The 21,700-nt window shown below is 47.1% G+C and overlaps 1 protein-coding gene across 2 annotated transcripts in view; it reads left to right on the top strand.

Moving 5' to 3' along the window:
* The window catches only part of PGGT1B (protein geranylgeranyltransferase type I subunit beta), a 605,666-nt gene that overhangs the window by 69,093 nt on the left and 514,873 nt on the right, over positions 1-21,700 (top strand). The window lies entirely within an intron of this gene.

Raw genomic sequence — 21,700 nt, forward strand, 5'->3', positions numbered from 1 at the left:
TTGGTCAGTGGAGAATGGAGGCCTGAAAGCTGGTACCTGAAGGTGAGGTAGAATCCTTTCCTCTGTGAGCTAATGGGAGCTTCTGGAGAGTGCTGGGGTTTGGGGTGGGGTAGTGGGGTGAGGGGTGTGAGTTAACCTTTGTAGTAGGGATGCCAAACATGATAATATGGTGGTCTGGCCATGGGGTGGGAGTGCTACCAGTGATGAGGAGAGGACCATTGTGTTGGGCTATCCAGTCAAGTGTTCGGCCTTGTGTATGAGTGGGGTCGGTGACCCTAGGGTCTCAAGGGCTGAGTTAAGTGAGTTGGCAGCTGGATCCTTTGCGTCATTAAGGCCTAGATTGAGGTCACCAAGTAAGATAACTTTGGTAAGCTTTTTTAAGTTGTGTGAAAGGAGGAGGGTGAGGGCTGCCTGGAAGTCACCTATATGTCCCGGTGGGCGGTAGACGAGATGTAAGGCCATAGTGTGAGAGGTTGAGTTTCAATTAGAGGTAGTCACTGTTATTTGTCAACCTTCCTGATGGAAAGTGAGTCTTTAGCTATAAGAGCTACACTGCCACCTCTGGATGGGCGGTCTTGTCTGGTGATGGAGTAGCCTGTGGTAAAGGCAACAGATGGTGCCTGAGGCATCATGCAGCCAGGTTTCCGTTACCATAAGGAGGTCCAGGTTGTGGGTGGTGATGAGGTCGTGAATATCTAGTGCGTGGGCATTGATGGAACAGGCATTGACTAGGGCACAATTGGGGTGGGGCTCACGGTGGGCGGTGGTGGCTGGGGGTGGTGGCCTAGGTAGGCTGGGGGAGGGTAGTTGCTGGTGGTGGCTTGGGTGGTGGTAGCACCAGCAGCATTGGGAATAGCCTTGCCAGTAGTATGGGCATCATTAACAGTGGTATTCAATTCAATACAGGCAGAACTGGCGGTAGTTAAATGTGGCAACATGGCATTTGTAACTGTAGCAGTTGCAATGGCATTTTCAGAGGTATGGTCATCTTTAGCAGTGTCATTCAATTCAATACAAACAGAACTGGCGGTAGTTAAATGTGGCAACATGGCCTTTGTAATAGTAGCAGTGGGATTGGTATTTTTAGCATCATTTATAGTGGTACAAAAATCAATGTCAGCAGAACTGGCAATGGGTAGGCGTGGCAGCATGGTGTTTACATCAGTAGCAGCAACAAACTACTTAGCGGTATGGGCATGATAGGAGGCATAGTTCTGTTTGGCATACGGTGTGACCTTAGCCGGCGTAACTGGCTCGTGCATGGTAGGAGGGTATTTATGGGTTCTTTCGTGTTCCGTTGTTACTGTGGATGCACTTAATGCTAGATTATGGGGCAGACTTTCAGGTAGGTTGGAGACGGGCGTGGCATGTGGGTGAGGGCAGTAGGGAGCTACTTTAGCAAGTGTGCGGGTGACCAGTGTTTGTCTATATGTTGCAGACTTGGAAGACCACCTAGCAGGCGTGGGCCTTTGTGTGCTGCAGGCATTGGATGGGTCAAGAAACCGTGCTTGCAGTCACATATTTCTAAAATGCATAGGCGGTGGTTAAGAGGTAGGTGGGGTATCATAATACGGGAGCTTAGCCGTGTTAGCCTAGTGGCTAGGACGATAGACAGGAGGCTTTGGGGAGCAGCGGACCGCTTACCTTGTGGGTCTTGGAGGGAAGATGGGCAGCCAGCGAGCAGCAAAGAGCTGAAAAGAGCACCAGTTTCCTTTTCCCATGGCCGCCTCCACTCTGCTTCGCCTGTCGGCCCTCTCCCCTCCATTTAAAGCAGGAGGGGCAGGCAGGACTGGGCATCAAATCAGCACGCATGACTGCATCAATGATTTCCATGGCCCTCTTTGTCGTCATCATGACAACCTGGGCAGCCATTTTGGGGGATTTCGGAGCCGCACAACACTCGGCAGGTGGCATATTTACCGTGGAACACTCAGTTGTTCCGAACATCATCATAACAGCTGATCTGGCTTCCAGCTGCTCTAGTTGAAGTTGTGCTCGCAGCAGAGCTGCAAAGAGCAGCAGTGGCCTTTTCCCACAGCCTTCTCCACTCTGCTTCACCACCTGGGCAGAAAAGAAAGTGTCAACCGTGTTAGGCAGAATTATATGCAGTACCCTTTGGGAACATCACACACAATTAAGACTACAAGTGACGGTACAAATTCACCTTTGGTACAAGCCTGTACTAGACTGTTAAAGTGGTAGAAGTAGCGGAGCAGCCAGACTTATCTCAAGAGTAAGTAAGCAGTTTCAAATGGTTACACAAAGGACAGCAATTACTATGATTCAGGCAAACACTGACTCAAGGTTTTCAAGTAGAAACATATACATTTATTTCACTCTTCAGTTGGATAACATTACGCCATTATAAGCAGTTTAAAAATCACACTCTCAATACACCACACCACTTCCCTTAAATCCCAGACAAGTTAAGCTCACAAAATGAAGTGGGAGCAAAATGGCACTCCAGCAGTTTAAAAGGGAGGGAAAGACAAAAGGTATTAGAAATTAGATCAAACCAACAGGTAAGTACTCAGGGTGGTTGAACAAGAGGAACTTCAGTGAGGAGATCAGGAGATCAGATAGAAAAGGATTGGGGCCAAAGTCAATGGGTCAGAAGTCTTTTGCTCAAGATCACACGGTTCAGGGTAGTTCGCGGTAAAGTTCGGGGCATGGTTTCTGGACGAGGTTGGTCCGCGGCTGAACGAAACGAGCAACCAGGTTTGCACAGTACCTTAAAACGGAGAGGAAGCTGTAGCTGAGGCAGACGTTCCTGGTAGTTCCTGCAGGCTCACGGTTCCTGAAGTGACTGTCGGACTGATCAGAAGTAGGAAGACTGGATGGTCCTGCACTACCCAGGGAAGAAACCAGCAGCAGAGCAAAGAAACGAATAAAAGGTGCGCTCCTTAAAACCCAAGCAGGGTCCGACATTCCTGGCTATCCGGCCCACTGTAGCTCTGTACAGCGAATTCGACCAGAGGAGGGGTCCTGGCTTGCAGTTTGGGCGAGCTGGTTGGTCCCACCAGCTCAAGGGAAGAAGTTTCCTGGAGGATCTTTTCTGTCGTCGGATTCTGGAGATTCGGACCCGCAGCAGGGCTTCACCGGGCGGTTCAGTTGTTGTAGGGGTCCTCTTCAGCCAGTTCCTCGTTGGTTCTTTCGTTCCAGTGGTGACTGTCTTTCCAGTCCCAGAGACCTGCTTTTTATGCAGTTTTCCCCCATTCATACAGCCTGCCTGTCAATCACACAGCAGAGTGGCTGGCCTGGCAAGGCCAGTCCCCTTAGCCAACCAGACGAGAGTGTGACTTGGGTTACCAAGGGAACCCATGGCAGGGGTCCAAAGTCCCCTCCCTCACATCCTGCCTACCCAGACTTTCAGGTCCTTAAGGAGGGCTTCTGTGCAGAATCCCACATAAAGATAGTGAACAAAGGAATCATCCCCGGTTTGGCACGCAGGGAAGAACACGGGAAAGACTTTAACAAAAGGAAATGGCGACTAAACCCAGCCGGAGACAAAATAAAATGTATTTGTCAAGCGGGTTTATGTTCGAGGCTAATATAATAGCCTAAAACAATACCATGGTTATATAATATAACCGCGGTAGAAATGTTAGGGTAGTTACCACTGCCACCAGCCAAGTCTTAATGTAAAGGGAGCGAAAAAGTGCTCCAAGAGACACAGACAAAAAGGGATAAGAATTAACCCTTTCCAATACTCCATGTAAGATGGGTTGTAGTGGGTATGTGATTTAAAGAGACTACATAAAGTTAATGGCAACTTTACATGTTTCTGGGTGACAGTAGTATCCCAGAAAAATGGAGTCAGAGGGAAGTCTAAAAGACAACCCTGTGTTACTGCAGTGAGGGTGCTGTGTAACACACACAAAAATGGTGCTCATGGAGTAGGTGAGGCTCCAGAGCCCAAGATCACACACATGGTAATAACACGCACAGCAAAACACATGTAAGAGTGGGAAAAAAGGCTCACACTATTACCAGGTGAAAAAAAAATCCTAGAAATCCAGCAAAGCTGCTGAGGGACTCAATAGGTAAGGGAAATTAGCCATTTATGAGAATTCTCCCTAACGACCATCCGCAAGTCTAACGGAAGTCCAGGGCCCCCAACCTTTCTAGGAGGGAGAAGCTATAACGCAGGCCAGGCAGAGCTCCAGGATAGTCGGGGCCTTGGGCAGCTGTCTCCCATATGGGGCAACTATCCCGAGTGCAGCGGCTGTCCCAGGGAACCCCGGCAGGGTCCCCATCACTCCCCAGAGGGAAAAGCTGTAACGCAGGCCAGCCAGAGCTCCAGGCTGGGCTTGGGGACGGTTGACCCACATGGAAGACAGGCGCCAAAGGCTAGGGACATCACCCCGACCATCCAGGAGCTCTGGCTGGTCTGTGTTAAAGCTTTTCCCCACTAGGGAGCCCCCGCATGTGCCAATACCTCCCTGTGGAGGACATTTTGTAATGCAGCCCAGCCAGTGCTCAGGGGTGGTGGGGGGGGGGGGGTTCATGAACTTGCCATTTGGTGGCTGTCTCCCATGTGGGTTGAACGTCCCCAAGTCCAGTGGTGATTCCAGAGAGTCCCGGCTGGGTCCCCATCCCTTGCAAGAGGGAAATTCTATAACGCAACCCAGCTAGAGCTCCAGGATGGTTGGGGGTCATGTCCCTGGCCTTGGGTGGCTGTCTCCCATGTGGGTTGAACGTCCCCAAGTCCAGCAGAGGTTCCAGGGATGCCCGGCAGGGTTCCCCTTCCTTTCCCTGAGTGAGAAGATGTAAAGCTGGCCAGCCAGAGCTCCAGGATGGTCAGGGGTGATATCCCTGGCCTTTGGCACCTGTCTTCCATGTGGGTCGACTGTCTTCAAGCCCAGCCTGTAGCTCTGGCTGGGCTGCGTTACAGAGTTTCCATCCGGGGAGGGATGGGCACCCTGCCGCGGCTCCCCGGGACTGCTGCTGCATTTGGGCATGGTCGCTCCACATGGGAGGAGCGGCTTCCAGGAAAACGCCAATGTTCTGCTGGCACGGGGGGCAATTTGTGGCCTGACCCTGCAATTGTGTCCTATCCCACCCAAATACCTCTCCAGACTGCCTACTCCTGCCCACACCACCAACAATCCTGCCTCAGTCCCACCCACCACACTGACAGTGGGCCCTAACCTTAGAATAACAACAAACGACTTGCATAACAACGTAGATGCTTCTCGCATAAAAGAACCTGTTAACGAAATAAAAAACAAACATGAATTATCTGTGGTCAGCCCATCAAAAACAAATAATTATCGCGCTTCGATCACCCCACCCCCCCCCCATCAAGCCATCCCTGGTGGTCTAATGACCCTCATCCCCCAGTAGAAACGCATTGCCTCTTCCTAGCGGCAGATTGGCAGATTGCACTGCCATTCTGCCCCCAGGGAGGGCTGAATTACATGCCCCATCCTTTTGGGGCGGGGGGGAGAGGGCCATTCCCCCCCCACCACCCCACTTTTATAAAAACCATCCCTGGTGGTCTAGTGAGCCCCCACCCCAGTAGACGCACATGTACCCCTTCCTAGGGGCAGATTGACAAATTACACTGCCAATCTGCCTCCCGGGAGGGCTACATGACATGTCCCCCACCCCCATCCATTTGGGGTAGGGAGAGAGGGCCACCCCCTTTTTATATTAAAACAAATCCCTGGCGGTCCAGTGGGTACCCACCCCCCCTGAACAACCCCAACAAAAACAGCTTTATTTGCCTCTTCCCTAGGGCAGATGGGCACAATAATGTGCCCATCTGCCCCCAGGGTGGGCTAAACATACTGCCCCATGCCTTAGGGGCAGGAGGGGGCTGCTCATATAGTAAGTTGTCCCCTCACCCCCACCACTTCAAAAAAAGGATCCCTGGTAGTCTCGGGGCAGTTCTAGGCGGGGATCGAGCAATCCGCGCCCAGCAATGCTTCAAGGAAGGTGTTGGAAAGAGGAGGGTGTCCCCTTTCCATCACCTCCCTCTATCAAAACGGCATAGAAATGGCAGAGATCGCGGGGGGGAGGGGGAACCTACCTTCCATTTCACCGCTGCAGCCATTTCTGGCTGTAGCTGTGACATTTACATTCAGTGTCAAGTCGGCGTGCATTACGCACGCTCACTGAAGGAAATCCAGCCCCTGGCCGTGAGGAGGACCCTGCTCCTCACATAGCCTGAGGGTTGGATTTCCAGTTTGTGCAATTGCTGTTTTGCAGTGATTGTACACAGAAGTGCTAAAAAGGACAAGGGATCTCGTCCTCCGCAATGCAAACATAGTGCTGAGGACAGGATGCCTCATCCTTAGCACTTAAACAAGGATCCCAGTCCGAGACGCAATGCGCTATGCAACCTTTTGGCTCTCCAGATTTTTATTGGACTACAGATCCCATCATCCCAAGCCAGCATATTCAGTGGCAGGGGATCAAATACATGAGTTACCTCAATGGTTAACATCAATGAAAGCGAGAGGGGGAAAAAACACAAAAAAAGGAACATACAGATAAAATACATTCAGCATATAACTTAAAGACATCCAACAAATGCCAAAGATTGCAATGTGTAAACCATATAATTAAAATATCTATATAAAATGTAGACTTATCTTAATTTCTCGTCCCTTGTCTAATTCATCTTCTAAAAATAGTCATTTTTAAACCATATTTTAGAAGTCGTTCCAGAGTTTATCAAACAATTTTCCTTTTTTTTGCATGTTCAACATAACTCTTTCATTGCAGATTGAGTACATTTCTGACACCCACAAGTCTTTTGTAGGTGCCTCAGTCGGATTAGTTTTTTTGCTGTCAACAATGCATTCAAGATCCAGGAAATTTGACGCTATGACAAATCTTTTAGATCTGTGTCTTCTCCCAGAATCATTGTTTCAAAACCAAATTCTCTTTCGTCGTCCAGTACCTTGTTCATCACTTCTGTGATCTCAGACCAAAATGACCTTACTCTGTGACATTCCCAGAGCCTATTTTCAAGAGCACCTCTCGAGTGACTATAGCCCCAGCATGCATCGTTGAGTTAAGCCCTTGACTATATAAGCGATCTGGAGTCCAGAAAACTGTTTAAAATTGTAACTTGTCGTGTTCATTCACCAACGTTCATGAACATTCATTGGATATTTATGCATAATGCTTCCCAACGTTGAGGTCTCATCTCTTCCTCTAGGCATAGCGACCAGGATTGCAACAGCTTGTCATTTCCTTTTGAATTTGCATGTAGTAATTTATACACATTTTGAGGCAAGATTATCCTGACCGCCCATGGATTTTATCAAGTTCAACAGGTTGGATGCGTATTCTCCATATCGATAACTTCTAATGCCGAATTTTGTCTTTAATCCCTGAAATAGGTAATTGATTGTCTCAATCTCTGCCATAAACAAGTCGGGCCAAAATATAGTTTTATTGTCGATTTTGATTGCAGCATTAAACCAAATTGATGAAGACCCCCATCAGTCCAGGTGACGTATTGAGGGAGGAGGCTATTCCATGCCAGATTAGTCTCAAGAAGTCAGTGAGTCTAGACTTCTTGCCCCAATCTTTTATTTGTAGATAGAAGAGCTGATTAGTGTAACGGGCCAGACAAACCATTCTCAGCGACAGCCCATTCATCTAATTCTTCTCCAATGAAAGGTAGGACATTTCTTCCCGTGAAGGCCTGATATCTTTCAAAATTAGGGATATTCAAACCTTCTTTCTCATTCTGGAGTTGCAATTTCCATAGTTTCAATCTTGGCTTTTTATACTCCCAAGGGAAGGATTGGGTCATGCTGTCAAGTTCTTTTAACAAAGACCTCTGAATTGAAGCGGAATCATGCTCACGACATACATTAATTTAGGTGTCGCTGTCCTCTTTATTGCATTTACCCTTCCTCCCATTGACAAGTTCAGTGAATCCCACTGTTTGAAATCTGCGGCCAGTTTATCCATTGACAACCACAGGTTCACCTTAATCATATCTTCAAGGTTTTTTGTAATCCATATACCCAAGTATTTCATTTTCTCTGTGCACCATTTGAAACCCAGGTCTTTCAGTAAAGAACCATTGCGTGAATCTGAGCATGGCAAGGCTTCTGACTTGGACCAATTCATTTTGTAGTTTGAGATCTCTCCGAATTCCTCAATAAGCATCATTAAAACAGAAATGGATGTTGATAAATCATGTACTACAAGTAGGTCATCTGCATAAAGCCAAAGTTTCTGCGTAATTCCATTAAAATTAACTCCTGCAATTCTGTCTTCGGATCTCATGGCCACTGCCAATGGCTCCAAGGAGATCACAAAAAGTAAGGGTGACAGTGGACAACCTTGTATTGTTCCACAATGTAATTCGAATTTGGTTGAGATCTTACCATTAGTTGTCACCTCCGCCGATGGTCTTGAGTAGAGCAATTTAACCCTTGACATGAATTCAGGACCAACATTCATTATTTCCATTGTCTTAAATAGAAAATTCCCATCTTACTCGATCAAAAGCCTTTTCTGCATCCAAAGACAGGACGACTGGCTCAGTTCCCTGTTTTTTTACATTCTGATATTGTCAGTAAGAGTTTTCTCATGTTTGTTGCCGATATTCTGCCTTTTATAAACTCAGCTTGATTTGGGTGAATTAGGTTTGTCAGTACACTCTCTATCCGTTATGCCAGAATCTTTGAAAGAATTTTACAATCTGAATTAATCGGGCTGATCGGTCTATAACTGCTTGGATTTAATGGAGGGTCTCCCAGGTTTCAAAAGTAATTAATTGTAGCATGTCTAAGTGTGGGAGCTAGCCTGCAAAGGTGTTCTTGAGCAAACCCAGAATTTCTAAAGGCATTTCTCTGTAAAATTCAGCAGGCAAACCATCTGGTTCCGGACATCTCCCTACATTCAAGCCAAACGCAGCCCTTCTTAACTCATCCATTGATATCGCTCTTTCCAGTTCCAAATTTTCCTCTACAGATAAACGTTCTAGTGACTGACACATCAGAAATTCATCAATCTGTGTAGAATTTGTGGACTGCGTCTCATTCTATAGATATTCGTAGTATTCTCTAAATACATCTAAAGAGCACGTTCAGCTTTTTCACTCAGATTTTTATTTAGATCCTATTTCATTTTTAAAAGTTTGTCTTTTACAGCATCTGGTGAAATCATAACTTCCTTTTCCAAATTGTTCACATTCGGGCTTAGTGTCAACCGCTCTTTTTCTTTCCTTTGAATCCTTGATAATCTCATGATTACTCACCTCATCACATATTTGAAACCTTCCCATACCCAGATCCAGCTCACCATTTATATTGTGTTTGACATATTCCAGTGTTTCTTTAACCAAAGACTCCCTCATTGCGTCATCCTTTAGGATTGCAGTATTCATTCTCCTAGTGTGGGTTTTGTCCATTGCAAAATTCAGAGCTAAACACACAATGGGTGCATGGTCTGAAATGATTATACTACATTTTCTAAAATGTACAGTCACTTTTTCAGAAGTCATAATATTTTCTATCCTAGAGTAATTGTTATGTGCCCAAGAATGAAAAGTGTATTCCCTATCTGTGGGGTGTTCCAGTCTCCAAACATCTGAGAGGCCGAAGTCTTTCATGAGCAGACCTAACATGTCCCCTCTCTTTGTGCCATCTCTAAGCCTCCAGCTACTCCTATCCATAAGAGGGTTGAGGGTAACATTGAAATCACCTCCTAATATGCTTTCCCCCTTCGTGTCAAGCAAATGTCTTCCCTCTTTACTGAAAAAGGGACCACTGCTCATAATTGGGGCGTAAACATTGCAAATTGTGATTTCAGTATTCTGAACACACATGGATATCGAAATCAACCTGCCTTCCTTATCTGCTTTTTAATTTAATATCGTTCTTGGAAAATGTTTCCTTATTAAAATCAAAACCCCACATGATGTAAGAGGCATGAAAGACTTGACCAACCCAGCATTTGCATAATTGCTCTGCTTCACTCTCAATAAAGTGTGTTTCTTGTACTAATGCAATATTGGTCTTTAAATGCCGCAGATGTGAGAGCCCTTTTTTTCCGTTTATAGGGTTATTCAAGCTAATCACATTCCATGACGGAATGTTTATGGAGTCCGGGTCGTTTATTGCATTGCCTGACATTTCCTTAATGTCTTGTAGGAAGACCACTGACAAGTTAAACCAAATCAAGTAGTGCATTAATAAATAATAACAATAAAAAACAGACAAAAGTGAAAATAAGCGCAATTTATAAGTCATACCACACCTAGGAGTAAAACTGAGGAATCGGCAACCAAACAATCGTCAAATAACAGGTGCACTTTCCTCCCTGGATCTTTAAATTCTCTTAACCTAAGAGAAATCTGCCCCATAAACTTGTTACAGTCAACCTTTAAATTGTCAACTGAGTGACCTACGTTTAAAGCAGTTTTTTGGTCAGAATGTTTTGGTTAATGAATTATTTTTAGTGCCCTTTAATTATAAACATTTATGAAAATTACAGGTGCATTAGAGTTGGTGAATGGCAATGTTATATGTGCTTGGTCCAATCAACGCGGGAGTTGCGGAATTGAGTGACATTTAAGGTAAACATTAGAATCTACAATGCTGATGGGGAGTAGACCTGTTTGCTAGGGGGGTGATGTTGCTAAATCATGTCTCATATCTACAGGTTCCAATGGGGTCTCTGAGCTCTCCCTTATCACCGAACATGAGTTCTCAAATCAATGAAATGCATTGGACCAATCAAATGAAAGCTCCTCTTAAACATTCCTATCTGTGAAGGGTCATAGTCCCTCATCAGCTCATGTTGGGCATCATGAAAGTTAAAGTCCAAAACATCTGGAGAGCCAGACGTTGCAGACTCCTGCGCTGTGCATAGAACCTTAAACTCAACACGAAAGGTCACTGTCAACTGATAAGGCGCACTCAGGATGGAAGTGGTGTGCTTCCTTTTCTTTGTGCCAGGAAGGAATTGCGCTTCTGCATGCTGTAACCACTGGAGCAGTGTAAGCAAGTGAGCCAACATCCCTAAATGTAGGCTATTGGCATAGTCTTTTCTGGATAACAGCAAGGCAACAAAGACTGATCTCTTTTTGCATTGGCACCAGAAAGGGAAGTGTGATGCCAGATCTCTGAACAACTGCTGACACCTGGTGTGCCAATGATGGATTTCCGCAGAATAATACTCCAAGGTTTCTCATGTATTTAAAAGGTATGGCTAAATGCACAATTCTGAAACCCAGAAGAATGTGCACTGTTGACTGCAGTTGCGTTCCACCACTAAGATCTGCAGTTTAGTTGTATTCAATTTAATAATTATCGGACAACACAGAAAGCTCTTTCTGACTACAGCCTTGTCACACAGTTTAATTAAAAGTGGAGCGTTATTGGCATATTTATACAATTATATGCCCCGTTTGACGAGTACCCTTAAAGAGACTATATTCACAAGCATTAGCAAAGTATTATATCTTATGTGGGTGAGTTGAGAGTAAGTGCTATGTGGTTATGTTTGACCCACAAGTCCACCATGCCCGCTTGTATAATGTTGCTGAAGTTAACGACCGACAGCTCAGAGAATGTTGGGTGAGTGTGATGCTTTTATGGTTCCATGAGTGTCAGTTGGTCCCGAGCAATGAATGGCTGAGGAAGACTCAGTGGATGTCTTTTCTTGTGTAACATCTTAAGCTAAGAGTAACTGGATTGCACTGTAACTTGCTGCCAGTTTTTAACCATGTGGTGTGGAGCTTCGTGATTGCCAGTTTGCAGAGCATATTGCTCCATGGCGCTTCGGTTCACTGCCATCTCTCTTGCTGTAGGGTTGACCATCCCCTCCTCCGCATGGACCTTTTAGGTGCGGGATTCATCAAAACATTTTTTGTAAAGGTAAACCCTGTCCAGAACAGGGCACAGGAGGTATGGCGTGATAACAAATGGTACTTGACATTTGTAGCAATGCACAAATAGAGTAGATAGAGAATTGGGACCGCTCAATGCTCTCACTCCACCTCTGGGGCAGGACTGGATCTGGCAAACACCTTTGTAGGCCTCACGCCCCTATTTGAGAGAGGTCCCCATTCGACTTTGATAGGGCCAGATCCCTGACCCCGTCGCACACCTCCACCCTTTCTTCTAAGTCCTCTTCCCCAGCTACCTGGGGTTTAGAGGAAAGAAATCTATGCTGGACTGTTTTGAAAGCCCGTGTTCCATGGTGGAGGGCCAACTACCATCTTAGGTTCTGAGTTTTGTGTCCTTTTTTTTTCCATGCCGTCCATAGCAAGGGAGCATGGTCGGGACTACTAATTTGAATCTGTACCCCATTTTATGATAGTTGTATATGGGTGCAAACTTTTCAGTCCGATATTCCATCTCCACCACCGGATAGCTTTTCCCCCAGAGTTTGTAGCTATGTATAATATTGGCTTCTCCTCTCCCCCTTGGACCTGCGATAAGACTGCCCCCAACCCTATTGAGGCATCTGTCTGGAGTAAAAATTATTTTGAGAAGTCGAGCATTGTCACATCAGGCTTCTACAACATGCTTTCTTTTAACTTTACAAAAGCCATTTGGGCCTCTTAATCCCAGCATAGAGGGTTGGGATGTGTCTTGGTCAGTTTATCCAGCAGGGGTGCTACTGGTTCAGAGAAGTTGGGGATGAACCTTCTGTAGTATCCCACTAGCCCCATAAATGCCTGGATATCCTTTTTTGAGATGGGCCTCCACCTTACTGTACTGGGACAGCACCAATCAATTTTCCACCTGGAATCCAAGGTATTTTACGCAGGACTGGGACAGGGGACATAATAAGCTGGGTTGACTGTGGATCTTTGTCAGTTGCTTGCAGACCGCTGTTGGGTGTTGTAGGGTATCTTCCCAGGTCATACTATGTACAACAATGCTATTCAGATAGGCCCCAGTGAAGGTCTGGCGGGGGGGGAGGGGGGGGTTAAGGCATGATCAGTTAGCCATCGGAACATAGTGGGAGTCCCAATGATAAAACCGTAAATTGAAAGAGCACTTTCAGTGTTTAAAAGGCAGTCTTTCGCTTGGCATCTTCATCAAGGGGCACCTACCAGTAACCGTTTGTGAGGTCCAACGTTGGAATAAAATATGCCGTTGCTAGTGTTTCCACCAGCCTGCCTATTAAGGCCTTGTGCTGTGCAACAAACTTTGATATTTTATTTAATCTTTGGAAATCTATGCAAAACCGCCAGCTATTTCCACACACTGTAGGATCTTTCGATTACCTCAAAGCCAAACATTTCTTTTCAACCTTTCTTCAACAATTTTCTTCCTGGCCTTAGGTAGCCATTATGGTTTCAACCTAATCACTCTTCCGAGTGGTGTTGGGATTTTGTGCACCACCCTTCGTACCCGCCATGGCTTCAGAGAGAACACATCAGAACATCTCCCTAGCAATTCTACCCATTCTTTGTAACTGGCTTTGGGGATGGCTGTAGGGACGTTGACTCTATGAACTTGCAATGTTAAGGGACTGTCTCTGGTATTGTTCTTGTAGAGAGCCAATATATATTGATTGCTGTCTCTCTCACCAGGCTTTCATCTTATTAAAGTGATAAAAGTTAAGATTGATTTCTTCTGTCTGCTGGACCTTGTATGTGAGGAGAGGCACGACTTCTGTGATGACATATGGTGTGTGCCACTTGAGAAAAAACAAACGAACCCCTCTTGAGAAATTTTAGGTTTTGAGAAATATCAAGGTTGAATGTCATACTTTGTTCTGATGCAAAAATATTTTTAAATCGCAATTTCTTTATAGGAAAATATATATCTGCACTCATACCCACTTACCGCTCTCCTTCTGAACGGATTCACTTGGACCTAGCAATCAGATCTTGTCTCCAAATTCATTCTCCTGTATACATACTTGGTTCAATGCAACTTGTTAACCTGTAACCATATAGTAACTACTTTGCCTCCCATATCAGGTGGGGAGGCTGGACCTTACTGCACCTATATTCTGCTGTCTATTATTCACATCTGCACACCTCATTCAGTCCCCCACACCATGAGGGGATGCTTTGCCAGTGTGCTTCCATTACCTACCATTATGATATAACGCTTTGTCACAATATATTCGGTGGTCGCGCTCAACTCGGGGAGTCCCCCCTCCTGCCCCCCCTCCAAGCAAGGTGGTTTACACCCAAAGCGCTTATACAGATTCAACTTCAGTGGGCCTCCAACCCGTCTAGCACCACCCCAACAAATACCCTCTGTACCACCAATGAGCTAGGAACCAGTCCGGTGTATAGTAGGGCAATGTATGTATTTAAGGTTTGACAAAGAAGACTAGCAAACAAAACCTCAACCACCAATGCTGTGGCAATACACAATAACACAAATTCAAATTTCGAATGGATTGTGCCCGCCAACGTATTCCACATATTTGACATGTAATGTCCACAGCTGTGTACTTCGGAAACGTTTTCGGCAGAGGGCGTCCTGCGTCAATGGCATCGGGTCGATGTCCCTCGAAGGCCTCCGTCGAGGGTGACGTCACCGGATGTTATAACTAGGACACACGTCACCCATAGCCTCAGTTCCGTTTTTTCCGCAAATGTGTCTGCTTCAGAGATTCGGCGCGCCTCGTGCATTCCGCGTGAATCGGTCTTCTTCTTCGACCCCTCTGACTCTGCCGTCTAGCTTCAAGACTTGCCGGGACTGCAAGTCTAAAATGACGATTACCGACCTGCATCACATTTGCTTGCAGTGCTTGGGCGAGACTCGCGACACCAACGACTGGGCGAATGCCATTCGCTGACTGCTAAGGCCAAGCAGGACTGTAAGGGAAAGCTTCAGGTAGGTATGGGTTCTAAACCCAGTAAGTCCCGTAAATCTAAGTCCAAGGGGATGTCCACTGACGATTAAAGGGGTGACTCTCCGCGTCAGAAGGAGTCCGTGGATCTCGGTTCCAGAGAGGTTCCCGCCATTCATCGTCCTCGTCTCAGCATTCTAGGAAGCGTGGTCACGGGTCGCCTTCCCCGTCCTTCTCGGAGGATGGAGCAGCGAGGAAAGTGGCTTCTACAACAAAGTCCTCGACTCCGGAGGAATGGCTGCCTTCGGGGAGCAGATGTTAGCGATTTTTTTTCAATCGCAGGGCACAGTTCCGTCCGCGCCTTCTGATGAAGCCGGCAAGGAATGGTTTTGATCCGTGGCTCGCACGCCTTCGAGGTCCCGTTCGGACGCGGCTCAGGATAGTTGCAAGAGATGTGCTTCCAGTACTCGGTCCTTGTCTCCAGTGATACCGCAGAAACCTGGTAAAGGCTCGAGGTTGGCGCTGTGTCCGTCGGATACCGTCATCGAAAGCTTTGCTTTTGCACCAGCCGTTGTCGACGCCAAAGCCGTCAGCGCTCTCGATGCCGAAGCCTTCACCGTCTTCGGGGCTTTTTGCCCAGAATTTACCGATGGAGATCCCTGCTACTGTGGATTCTCCAAGGAAGGCTACTTCCAAGTCTGTGAGGCCTGTGGTGGACTCCAGACCCTCTTCTGTCCCGAGGCAGAACATTTACCTCCCTCTGGATGACATCTATGAGGAGGAGGAGGAGGAGAGGTCAGACTTCGATACGGACCCTGTTAAGCCTGATGTGACTCCTGTCTTTCTGGAAACAGTCAATTGGAAGAGTTGAGACAATCTCTTCATGATGACAGTGGTTTGGACACTTCTCCCGAAGTGGAATTTGGCAGGCCCGAGCCTGGGGCTCATGCTAAGCCATCCTACAGGAGGCTCATGGCTAGGGTCACGGAGTATCTGGGCTGGTCCAGTCCTCCTGAAGCTTTTGTACAGGACATTTTGGATCAAGGTCCGTCCTCTGACCTGGTGTTACCTTTTCATCTGACATTACAGAAAAGGGTGGCGACTACTTGGCAGTCACCGGAATCTCTTCCGACAGTTAACAAGTCGTTAACCAAAAAATAACGCCCTTCCAGTAGCGTCCCCAGCTACCTTTCATCTCGCCACACTCCGGAGAGTTTGGGGGTTCCGGCGGCTACGGCCACCTCGAGGCAGGCGGCATACCTTACCATCCCTCCTGATAGGGATGACAAACGCCTCCACAGTTGGGCATGCAAGGTGTTTTCTGCGGGGAGTATGGCGTTGAAGTCTGACAGTTCCACTTGTGCCATGGCTAGATTGTCACACTCCGTGGAATTGTTTATCTAGCGGCTGAGCATATACCCGAAGGGGAAGAAAGGGACAGGTTCCTTGCTTTCGTGCAAGATGGCAAGGATGCAATGTGTGAATCCCTTCAGTCGGGTTTGGACACGGCTGACCGTGTTAGCTGGTCCATGGCTGCAAGCACCGTGATGCACAGATTTGCGTGGTTGCGGAAGTCGGGTTTTGCTCTGAATGTGCAAGCCTGTCTTTTGACCATGCCCTTTGATGGCACGCATTTGTTTGACAGCAAGGCTGACGAGAGTCTTGAGAGGTTGCAGACCTCAAAGCTGCTGCTAAATCTTTGAGCTCAGCTGTGTGTCAACCTCCGCCTTTTCGTCCTAGGGGACAGCAGTGGAGGGGAGGTTCCTTTCGTTACTACACCTAATTTGCTAGAACGAGAGGAGCTGCCAGTCAAAGGGGTCAGCGTAAAAGTACCCGTGGTGGTAGCAGCTGCCTCTTTGCCTTCAGCCGCAGCTGCTCCAAAACTGTCATGAGGCCATGTCCCATGGTTCGCCGGTTGGGGGCAGACTGTCTCAGCATCTCTAAGAATGGCGAGCCATTACTTAGGATGCATGGGTTCTGGATACAATCGCCCACAGCTACTGCCTTCCCTTCCTACAGAGGCCTCATGACAATCCACCAGGGAATCTCTTTGAAGCTTCCAGATCCGCCCCTTATGCAAGAAATCTTGGCCCTGCTAGAGAAAGATGCTATAGAACTGGTGCCTGTAGCGGAGAAGCACAAGGGATGGTATTGCCAATATTTTTTGATTCCAAAGAAAGACCGAGTATTGAGACCCATCCTGAATTTGCGTTGGTTGAACAAACTTCTCAGGAAGGACAGGCTCAAGATGGTAACGGTTTCTCAAGTCCTCCAGGCCCTTCAACTTCAGGATTGGTGTCTCTGGACCTACAGGATGCTTACTTTCATGTGCCGATTCATCCCAAGCACAGAAAGTACCTGAGGTTTGTGGCTGGCGACTCACACTTTCAGTTTTGTGTCCTGCCATTCGGATTAACCTCTGACCAGAGGGTCTTCACCAAGCTAATGGTGGTGGTGGCAGCATGATATCTCAGGCGAGGGGGGGATTCACATCTACCCCTCCCTGGATGACTGGCTGATCCGTGCGCATTCTCCCGAGCAAGCATTGGATCACCTCGGTCTCGCCTGCCACTCCCTCCGCAAGCTGGGGTTCTCCCTCAATTTCAAGTAGACGTATCTGACACCTTTCCAATGGCTCCAGTGCGGATGGTGGGCAAGTTTCAATATGCCCACATTCTCACGGCTTTCGAATTCTTAAGGTTGCTCGGCCTCATGGCATCCTGCATTTTTCTGGTGCCAGAGGCCAGGCTGAGGATGGGATCCCTGCAATGGGTCCTCAAGAAGCAGTGATCGCAGTTCTCAGGCAAGATGTCGGATCCCATTCCAATCTCGATCTCCCAGGATCCTCTGTGGTGGGCCAATGAGGGGAAACTGATGAAGGGGGAGCCATTAGGCAACCGTGGCCGGAGGTGACTGTAGTGACGGACGGTTCCCTCACAGGATGGTGAGCTCATGCCGAAGACTTGACCACCAGCGGTCGTTGGTCTCCGTCGGAGTGCAAACTCCAAATCAACCTGTTAGAGCTGAAGGCCATCAGGCTGGCCCTGAAGGCTTTTCTGCCATCTGTGCGGTGGAAGAGTGTCCTAATCATGACGGACAACACAGTGGCCATGCATTACCTCAACAAAAAAAGGGGATGGGGGGTTAGTCACTCCTGTTGTGCAGAGAGGTGATGCAGCTCTGGTTCTGGGAAATTCAGCAGGGAATTTCGCTCTTGGCAGTTCATCTGGCCGGAGAGGACAATGCGGCGGACGCTCTGAGCAGGGAGAGCACGATCTCTCACTTGTGGGAGTTGGATCAGGAAGTCCTTCTGGAGATCTTCGCCCTTTGGGGGGAACCCCACCCGTGGCTCTCTTTGCCACCAGTGCCACCCGGAAGTACGAGAGGTTCTGCTCCAGGACATTTCCTCGAAGAGGAGCGTTAGGAGACACATTCGTAGTGGATTGGCCAGTCCCACTGCTGTAAGAGTTTCCTCCAGTCCCCGTCATTCCTCAAGTGTTAAGGAGGTTACAGAGGTTCGGATCCCACTTGATCCTCATTGCTCCGGATTGGGCCAGGAGAGCCTGGTACCCGGACCTTGTCGAAATGTCCATCTGCCCTCCACGCCATCTTCCCTACCAAGAATATCTGCCGTCGGGGAAGGGAGAGGGCGAGGGCGAGTGGGAGGGGTCGGGGGGATCAGGTTCTCCATCCAGAGGTCATGACTCTCAACCTATACGCTTGGTTTCTGAAAGGTTGAGGTATTAGGATTGGGACCTCCCGGATATTTCAGCCAGGCAGCCAGCAACAAAATACCTGTACCATTGCCGTTGGCGTAAGTTTTGCGACTGGTGCAGAGGACAAAATGTTGATCCTTATCAGTGTTCCATTCCCATGGTTTTGTCTTTCTTGCTTTCTTTGACCCACAGGGACCCTCAAGTGGGTACCTTTTAAAGATTACCTGGCGGCGCTGTCTATTTTCAAGCGCTCGTCTGAAGACTGTTCTTGCTTTAAGATTCCTTTGATTTCCCAATTTCTTAAATGGCTCACTAATGTGTTCCCGCCGTCCCCTTTCCAGGTGCCGGTTTGGGATCTGAATTTGGTGTTAAAATTCCTGATGGGTGCTCCGTTTGAACCTTTGCACTCTTGTCCTTTGAGATTGTCTTTCAAGACGGTGTTCTTGGTTGCAGTTACTTCCGCTCGCAGAGTGACTGAATTGCAGGCACTTTCATCTAAGCCCCACTTTACTGTGTCCACAAGGATATTGTTGTACTGAGGGTACGTCCTTCCTTTCTACCTAAGGTAGTGTCTGAATTTCATTTAGGCCAAAAGTGGTTCTTCCATCTTTCTATCCTCCTCTGCATCCTGGTAAGGAAGAGGAGCGACTCCATAGGTTTGATCCTAGGAGGGCTCTGAGCTTATTTATTTCTAGGATGGCCAGGGTCAGAGTGGGCGATCAACTCTTTGTGTTGTATGCTAGTCACCGATTGGGCCAGACTGTTACAAAACAGACCTTGTCCAGGTGGATTATCCTCACCATTACGGAGTGTTACCATTTGGCGGGCAAGGACCCTCCGGAAGGGTTGCGAGCTCATTCCACTAGGGGCGTGGCTACCTCCACAGCCCTTCAGAGGGGAGTTCCTATTCCAAATATTTGTGATGCAGCCACATGGGCTTCTATCCACACCTTTGTTAAACATTACTCCCTAGATGCACTCCATGGTCCTGATATGGCCTTTGGTAATGCGGTTCTTTATTCTGCCATCTGATTGGGTACTCTTTTCCCTTCTCCTAGTTCTGGTACTGTTTGGGAGTCTGTCAAAGATGGGGAATACGTTGGAGGACACAATCCATTCGAAGAACAAGTTACTTACCAACTGGTCACGTTCTTTGGATTGGATCTTCCTCCAACGTATTCCACATTGCCCTCCCAGCCTGCCCCTCTGGAGTATTTCCTATGCAATTTCAGCTTACGTTTCCGCAAGGCTATGTGCAGTCAAGCAGGCATTGGATATGTGCATGTCACACGTTCTGGGTGAAAAAACTTAAACTGAGGCTACGGGTGCCGTGCAGCCTATTTATAACATCCGGTGACGTCGCCCTCGACGGAGGCCGTTGAGGGACATAAACCTGACGCAATTGACGCAGGACACCCTCTGCCGAAAATGTTTCTGAAGTACACAGCTGTGGACATTACATGTCAAAGGTGTGGAATACGTTGGAGGAACATCCAATCGAATGAACGTTGCCAGTTGGTAAGTAACTTGTTCTTCTTGCATCAATTGACTAACACCAGTTTAAAGAACTTTCATTCCCGATATGGCACAGGTAAAATTTTGAAGTTGGCAGTCACAATTTACATCAAATTTCTTGCAAATGAACTAACACGAAACATACAAAACACAGTGGTTGCTTAGTTTGGCACAATACTCCTTTCTCCCAGCAACCCCCACCCTCCAGGCATCAATTATATATGACCCCTCTGATCTGAAGGCAAGGTACAGGGAGTGGGAATACAGTTGCAAAGTCGTTTTGGGTTTTTTCATTTGAAAGGAACTCTATGGGAAAATAATTTTAGGCTTTGTATTTGCATGAAATGCGGGCTTTGGGAAAATCATTTTGGGATGGAAATAAACAAATGGGACATTTTTGTTTTTGCACCCTCTACATTCATTTGAATAGCAGCGTTCTAGGGTTACCTATTTTGGGATTATGGACATTTCTCTTCGGTACAGAAGACTGGGTTTCAGAAAGGTAGTCACCCATGTACTTTGTCTATACTGGCTCTTAACACACTAGGCATGAACTTTGTTAGTTTCAAACTCTAATAACACTCCTGTGATTTTCTATATGGGAATTAATTGATTTAACTTCCAATTCAATGCGCTAAGGATCTACACAGCTTCCCCCTCACCACAATTTATTGGAAAGGAGTAAGGCTGGCAGTTCCAAACACAATTCAATTTAAATGGATAAGCTGATTTTTCTGTAGTTGAATTAATTTTTATTTGATTTAATACAATGTGCCAAGGGTCTCCTCAGTACCACCTGCTACTCTCTATGCGAGTTGGAGATTAAGGCTGGCAGATTCACCCCCATGCTTTAGTTGGCATTCAGATTAATCTACTTGCACAGGAAGCAGGCCTTGATTATGGGGCATCAAGGGAAACGGCAGGGCTCCTCTGAGGACAGCACAGATCTGGTAAAGGATTTGGTCAAGGGTAGTCCCCAGTACCCAGACTTCCTCTGGCTCCTCAAATAGCAGGTACCGCTAGCTTCTAGATTTCCCAGTCTGTCTCCCATGCAATGTTTAAGGCCTTGGTAGCTCTCCTGTCTCTCTGCTAATTTTCTGCAAGAGTCCAGAAGCAGACTACCTCCAGCAATAGAGTGTGAAAGTCAAGGGAAAAATCTAAAATCCAAAGAAAGGTCCCAAGAGTCAGTCAAAGAAAGATCAGCAAGTAAGTCCCTCTCGGATTGAAAACTGATCTCTTATAGAGCTGGTGGCACTCCTGCAACACTCCCATTATCATATTTCCCATGCTACGGACTGGCCAGCTCTCCCCACCTCACCCCGCCCCCAACCCCCTATACACCTACTGCCTGCTAATAGGACAAGGAGTTAGGGTGTGTGAAGAATAATAGAGGCTGAGGGAGGAGAAAGATTAATCATCCCAAAATGACAAGTGGGTTTAACTTCTTCAGGGTCCTTAAAATCTAACATGACCGCTACACCAGATAATTGCCAGCACATATATTATTTTGACTTCTCTATTTTATGGCAAATCAGAAAATACTATTTATTTCAGCTTGCCCTTCCTGGGCGGAGCTACTGTTTTTCGCTATTTGCTCCTGAGCCGAAATAGTCACACATCTGCCCCTTCCTGAATCAAACCTTACTTCCATAACCTATCATCACAACAACTTTCTATTCCCTTGGAATTACGAGAAGGCTGGAATCGTAATTTTTTCTCATAAC

The sequence above is a fragment of the Ambystoma mexicanum genome, chromosome 6p (assembly GCF_040938575.1).
Source record: "Ambystoma mexicanum isolate Mex_15411 chromosome 6p, UKY_AmexF1_1, whole genome shotgun sequence".
Lineage (NCBI taxonomy): Eukaryota > Metazoa > Chordata > Amphibia > Caudata > Ambystomatidae > Ambystoma > Ambystoma mexicanum.